The sequence below is a fragment of the Nicotiana tomentosiformis genome, chromosome 11, assembly GCF_000390325.3.
Source record: "Nicotiana tomentosiformis chromosome 11, ASM39032v3, whole genome shotgun sequence".
Classification (NCBI taxonomy): Eukaryota; Viridiplantae; Streptophyta; class Magnoliopsida; order Solanales; family Solanaceae; genus Nicotiana; species Nicotiana tomentosiformis.
In genome coordinates this window covers 118,007,421-118,013,420 of record NC_090822.1, presented here as the reverse complement: position 1 = coordinate 118,013,420, position 6,000 = coordinate 118,007,421, and the positions used below count along the sequence as shown (strand labels likewise).

The 6,000-nt window shown below is 40.5% G+C and overlaps 1 long non-coding RNA gene across 1 annotated transcript; it reads right to left on the bottom strand.

The window, feature by feature from the left end:
• Nucleotides 1-911: 911 nt before the first annotated feature.
• On the bottom strand, nucleotides 912-1,494 carry LOC104085527 (uncharacterized). Its single transcript, XR_011412204.1, has 2 exons — nucleotides 1,284-1,494; nucleotides 912-1,042 (listed from the first exon to the last, which is right to left on the bottom strand). It is a non-coding gene; the product is annotated as an uncharacterized lncRNA (long non-coding RNA).
• Nucleotides 1,495-6,000: the final 4,506 nt, after the last annotated feature.

Below are 6,000 nucleotides of genomic sequence, written 5' to 3'. Positions count from 1 at the left end.
TCTATGACTAGTAGTAAATAAAAGAATGACATGAATGAACTTTGTTAAAAAAAAATAGGAACTGTTTAAAAATTACATATACATTTTTTTGTTCCGAAATCAACTGCCATCAGATTAACATTATTTGTGAATTAAAGTAAAACGTGATTAGCAAGTTCTTCATTAGTGATGATTTTCCTAATCTATCTTGAGGATGTACATTACTTTCTTTTTTAGGATGTACTTTAGTTATTTGTAACTCACCTTGTGTGATCTTGATCACATTGCTCTAGGGAAACTCGAATAAAGAAGAGTTATAATAGATTGACAGTTAAGCATATAATTTGTTAATTTATGATGAATTCTTGTAATACAAACTTTACGTGGGAAAATAAGGAGAACTTATGTGATCATTGGTTACCGTAAAATACACATCACAGTTTAAGTCTAACAATTTATTGAACAAAACTGGAGTTGGGTCAAAATTAAATAAATTATGTGGTTGTTTGATATTTCATCATGCGAGTATGTTGTTAGTTTTTCCTTCTCTTAGCCATAGACATGTTAATTTGTTCAATCATTTTTGTTGCTCAATCAAGCACAAGTACAAGAACCATTAATAGAGTTTTAGTTCACAATGCTATTTGACATTAATTGCGCAAAAATACAATACGAATACTAAGTCTAAAGCAAACTATTTTATTTACTTATATACTGAAGAAAGATACATGATCATAAAACCAATATTTCAGACAATTGATAATTTAGAAGAGTTGAGAGCAAGTATTGTGGAGTAACAATAGTTGTTTCTAATATAAGGTTACTTGGCAGTTTAAGAGATTCAAGAACCATTTTTGCAGCTTCATTGACAGATTATCCATTGACATAGTGCTGACGGCAAACAAGCATGTACATATCAGCACCACCTATAAGCTCAGTTTCAGTCTCACTAGTCTTTCTAAAGGTGAAAAATGCCCTTTTGTTACAAAGTTCACATCTTGCTGTCAACTTTGTCACAGTATCAGCAAGTGGAATGATATCAAGCACTGATCCAAAACTCTTCCTGCAAGCAAGTACCCAATATCATATTAGAGCACAAACAATACCAAACCCAATGTATTCCCACAGGTGGGGTCTGGGGAAAGATAGTTATTCTGCAGCCTTACTCCTACCTTATACAGGTAGAGAGCTTGTTTTCGATAGTCCCTTGGCTCAAGACACCACATTAGAGACAGCTTTCTGCTAAAGAACTTGGAGTTTATGACAAAGATTTGGAGACTAATTTTTAAGAATTCGAGGAGTACCTCAAGTAATCTCCATCTAGGCCTGCAACAATTACAGTCTTCCCATCAAGATCAACAACATTGCAGCAGAAATCATAAAGTTCCTCAAAGAACTGAGCTTAATCAATGCCAATCACATCCACCTAATCAAGAAATAGAGTTACTCAGAGATTGAAACACACACACCACATCACAGCTAACAAAACTGAATTCATTTTCCCTACTAAGAAATTCTTTTCTATTTCTTTGTAAACTTAAAAGGCCAAACTTGAATTTTAACTTCAACTCCTTTTTATCCTGTCTTGATCTCAATATATATATTACTATATTTTGCAGCGTTTAGCCCTTATATATGCCTCCTAAACAATTGACATATATCACATAATTGCAATATGTTGTACAATGTCTTTACAACAATAGTTATTCCTACTATATTAGATGGTTCTTTTCAAGACATTCCTTATGCTTTCTCATCAAAGCGCAATAACATAAAGACACATATTGGATCAATTTATACTAATGTGTATACCACTGTATGTGCAGCCAATCTCTGATACTATGCATTAACAATCAACTGCATTTTTCGTTTCTTCTTATGGATTTAAACAGATTAAAGACCATTTAAAATCTCAGACTACAACTAGTTTTTTCCATCATGTACTTCAAATTTGAACAATACTGCACTCATAAGAAATTTTCACAAAACCCATAAAGCCTTAATCCAGCCGTGAAGAGACACAAGATATATCAAATCAAACTATGGTGTCTGTATCCAATTTTAATGTTAATATTACCCCCAACAAATGTGTCCTAATGGGTGCTCATTTTCGCCAATTAGTGGTGTAAATGTTTATATTAAAACTTGTAACATACAGTTAGCAGCTTAGCACTCAAGTAAAAATGGAATTATCACATCATCAATTATGCAAGTTCACCCTTCAAGAGCGGCACCAAGGCCAATCCCGAAGAGATTTCGTATGCCCGATATTCCAAAATATAATGGAACCACGGATCCGAATGAGCATGTGATTTCCTACACATGCGCCATCAAAGGAAAGGACTTGGAAGACGAGAAATTGAGTCGGTGTTACTAAAGAAGTTCGGGGAAACCCTTTCGAAAGGAGCAATGATATGATACCACAACTTACCCCCAGATTCCATTGACTCATTCACTATGCTCGCGAATACTTTTGTGAAGGCTCATGCCGGGGCCATCAAGGTCGAGACCAGAAAATCGGACATTTTCAATGTTAAGCAAAGAGACAACGAAATGCTCAGGGAGTTCGTGTCAAGGTTTCAAATAGAGTGGATAGACTTGCCTTCGGCTGCGGATGATTGGGCCGTTCAGGCATTCACTCAAGGACTTAACCCCCGAAGCTCCTTGGCTTCACAATAGCTAAACCAAAATTTGATAGAGTACCCGGCGGTAACTTGGGCCGACGTCCACAACAGGTATCAGTTAAAAATAAAAGTCGAGGACGACCAGCTCGGGGCCCCTTCTGGGTCCGTTTATCCCATCAGAACTGATGACAGGTCTAAGAGAGTTGTCGATCATGAATCAAGGCCAGTCCGAGATCGGTATCAACCATACAATACCGATCGAAGGGGAAACGAGCAGGGTGTAACTCTACAAGGAACGAAAAGAGAAGCGATCGAGGCCCAATAGCTGAGGTCTGATGAGCAAAAATGGTTTCGATAGGCCGCTCGGGGTAAGGGAAACACCAAGATTATCAGAGTATAACTTCAACGTTGATGGAGCCAGCATTGTATCAGCCATTAGGCGCATCAAGGAACCAAGTGGCCTCGACCATTGCAATCTGACCCTACCTAGAGAGATCCTAACCTGGTGTGTAGATATCATGGCACTCATGGCCACATGACCGAGGACTGCCGACAATTGAGAGAAGAAGTTGCCGGTTGTTTAATAACGGGCACCTCCGAGAATTTCTGAGTGATCAAGCCAAAAACCACTTCAGGAACAGGGACTCCAATAAACAGATCGAACAAGAAAAACCTCAGTACGTCATCAACATGATCATTGGAGGGGTCGATGTCCTACAGGGGCCAATGATAAAGCGCACTAAAGTATCCATCACGAGGGAAAAATACACCCGAGATTACGTCCTGGAGGGAACTATTTTGTTCAGCGACGAGGATGCCGAGGGCTTCGTACAACCTCATAATGATGCACTAGTGATATACATACTTATCGACAAATATCGAGTTAAACGTGTGTTGATTGATCCAGGAAACTCGGCCAATATCATCAGATCAAGGGCCATATAGTAGTTGGGGTTACAAGAGCAAGTAGTACTGGCGGTCCAGGTGTTGAATAGATTTAACATTACATGCAAAACTACTAAAGGAGAAATAACCTTGCTAGTGAACACCGCTGGGACGGTGCAAGATGTAAAATTCTACGTGATCGAAGGAGACATGATGTATAATGCCCTATTCGGAAGGCTATGGGTTCACACCATGAGGGCAGTACCCTCAACATTACAGCAGGCACTGAAGTTCCCTATGTCGGGAGGAATCAAGACGGTCTACAGAGAGCAGCCGGCCGCAAAGGAAATGTTCACAGTCGACGAGGTGATCCCGGTGCCCGTGCTCTCGACATCAAAGAACACGGAGTCGACCAGGAAGGAAGAAATTAAATATCAATCACCGATACCGGTCCCAACCGAACTAAAAGAGCGAGAAGTATGAGAGGATGATGATTACGGAGTTCCTAGATCGTTCATAGCTCCCGATGATTCTGATGCCACCAAATCGACGGTCGAGGAGCTGGAGCAAGTCATATTGATCGAACACTTATCCGATCGTAAGGTATACCTGGGCACGGGGTTAACTCCCGATCTTGAAAAAAACTCATTGAATTTCTTATAGCTAACATAGATTGTTTCGCTTGGTCCCATCTTGACATGACATGGATCCCGCCGGAGGTAACCACTCATAAGCTGAGTTTGGACTCGAAGTTCCATTTGGTTAAGCAGAAAAGGAGACCCCAGTCCGAGGTCAAACATACATTCATCAAGGACGAGGTTTCTAATCTCTTTAAAATAGGATCCATTCGGGAATTTAAATACCCAGACTGGTTAGCTAACGTAATGGTAGTACCTAAGAAAGGAAATAAGCTAAGAATGTGTGTGGATTATAAAGATCTGAACAAGGCATGCCCTAAGAATTCTTTTCCTTTGTCTAACATCGATTGGATGATCGACGCGATGGCCGGGCATGGGATACTCAGTTTTCTCAATGCCTATTCCGGGTACAACCAAATTCGGATGGACCCGGGCGATCAAGAAAAGACTTCCTTTATCCCTAAATTTGGCACCTATTGTTATAACATAATGCCTTTCGTATTAAAGAACACCTGTGCCACCTATCAACACCTAGTAGATCGGATATTCGAAGAACATATAGGAAAATAAATGGAAGTTTATATTGACAACATATTAGTCAATTCCCTGCGAGCAGAGGACCATTTGAAATATTTACAGGAAACCTTCGACATATTGAAGAGATACAATACGAAGCTGAATACGGAAAAGTGCGCATTCAGGATCGGATCCGAAAAATTCCTTGGGTTCATGGTATCCAATCGAGAGATCGAGATCAATCCCGACAAAATCAAAGCAATAGAATACATCACCATGGTGGGCAACATCAAGGATGTTCAGTGGATGACCGGACGTATAGCCGCCCTGGGCAGGTTCATATTGAGGTTTTCGGACAAAATTCATCGGTTCTTCTCACTGTTAAAGAAGAAGAATAACTTTTTCTGGACCTCGGAATGCCAACAAGCTTTGAAAGAACTCAAATGGTACCTTTCGAGTCCGCCCCTGTTCCACACTCCGAATGCGGATGAATAATTGTACCTTTACTTGGTAGTTTCCGAGGTGGCGGTAAGTGGAGTCTTGATCCGGAAAGAGGAAGGTACGCAATTTCCTATTTACTATGTCATTAGAACTCTAGGCCAGGCCGAAACAAGGTATCCTCACCTGGAAAAATTGGCGATCACTTTGCTAAGCGCCTCCAGTAAGTTAAAACCATACTTTCAATGTTACCCAATATATATCGTAACCTCTTACTCATTGATAAACATCATGCACAAGCCCGAGCTCTCAGGCCGGTTGGCCAAATAGACCGTCGAAATCAGCGGGTACGATATCGAGTATCAACCCCGAACCGCCATAAAATCTTAAATTTTGGCCAACATCGTGGCCGAGTTTACGCCGACCTTAGTACCCAAAGTCGAAAGAGAATTATTGCTGACCTCGGGGATTACCTCGGGAATTTGGACCCTTTTTACGGATGGTGCCTCGAATGCAAATGGGTCCAGGCTCGGCATCGTGCTGAAACTTCCTACGAGGAATGCAGTTAGGCAGTCTATTAGAACTGTGAAATTGACTAACAATGAGGACGAGTATGAGGCCATAATTGCAGGTCTCGAATTGGCTAAAAGCCTTAGGATCGAGGTGGTCAAAGCTAAGTGCGATTCCCTCATCGTGGTAAATCAAGTCAATGGGACGTTCAAAGTGAAATAGGAACAAATGCGAAGGTATTTAGAGAAGTTACAGGTAACACTGCATCAATTCAAATAATTGACCCTACAACACATGCCTCGATATCAGAAAAGTGAGGCCGATGCTCTGGCTAACTTGGGGTTGTCGGTTGATGACGATGAATTCAGTTCGGGAATAATAGTACAACTTATGAAGTCGGTGATAGAAGA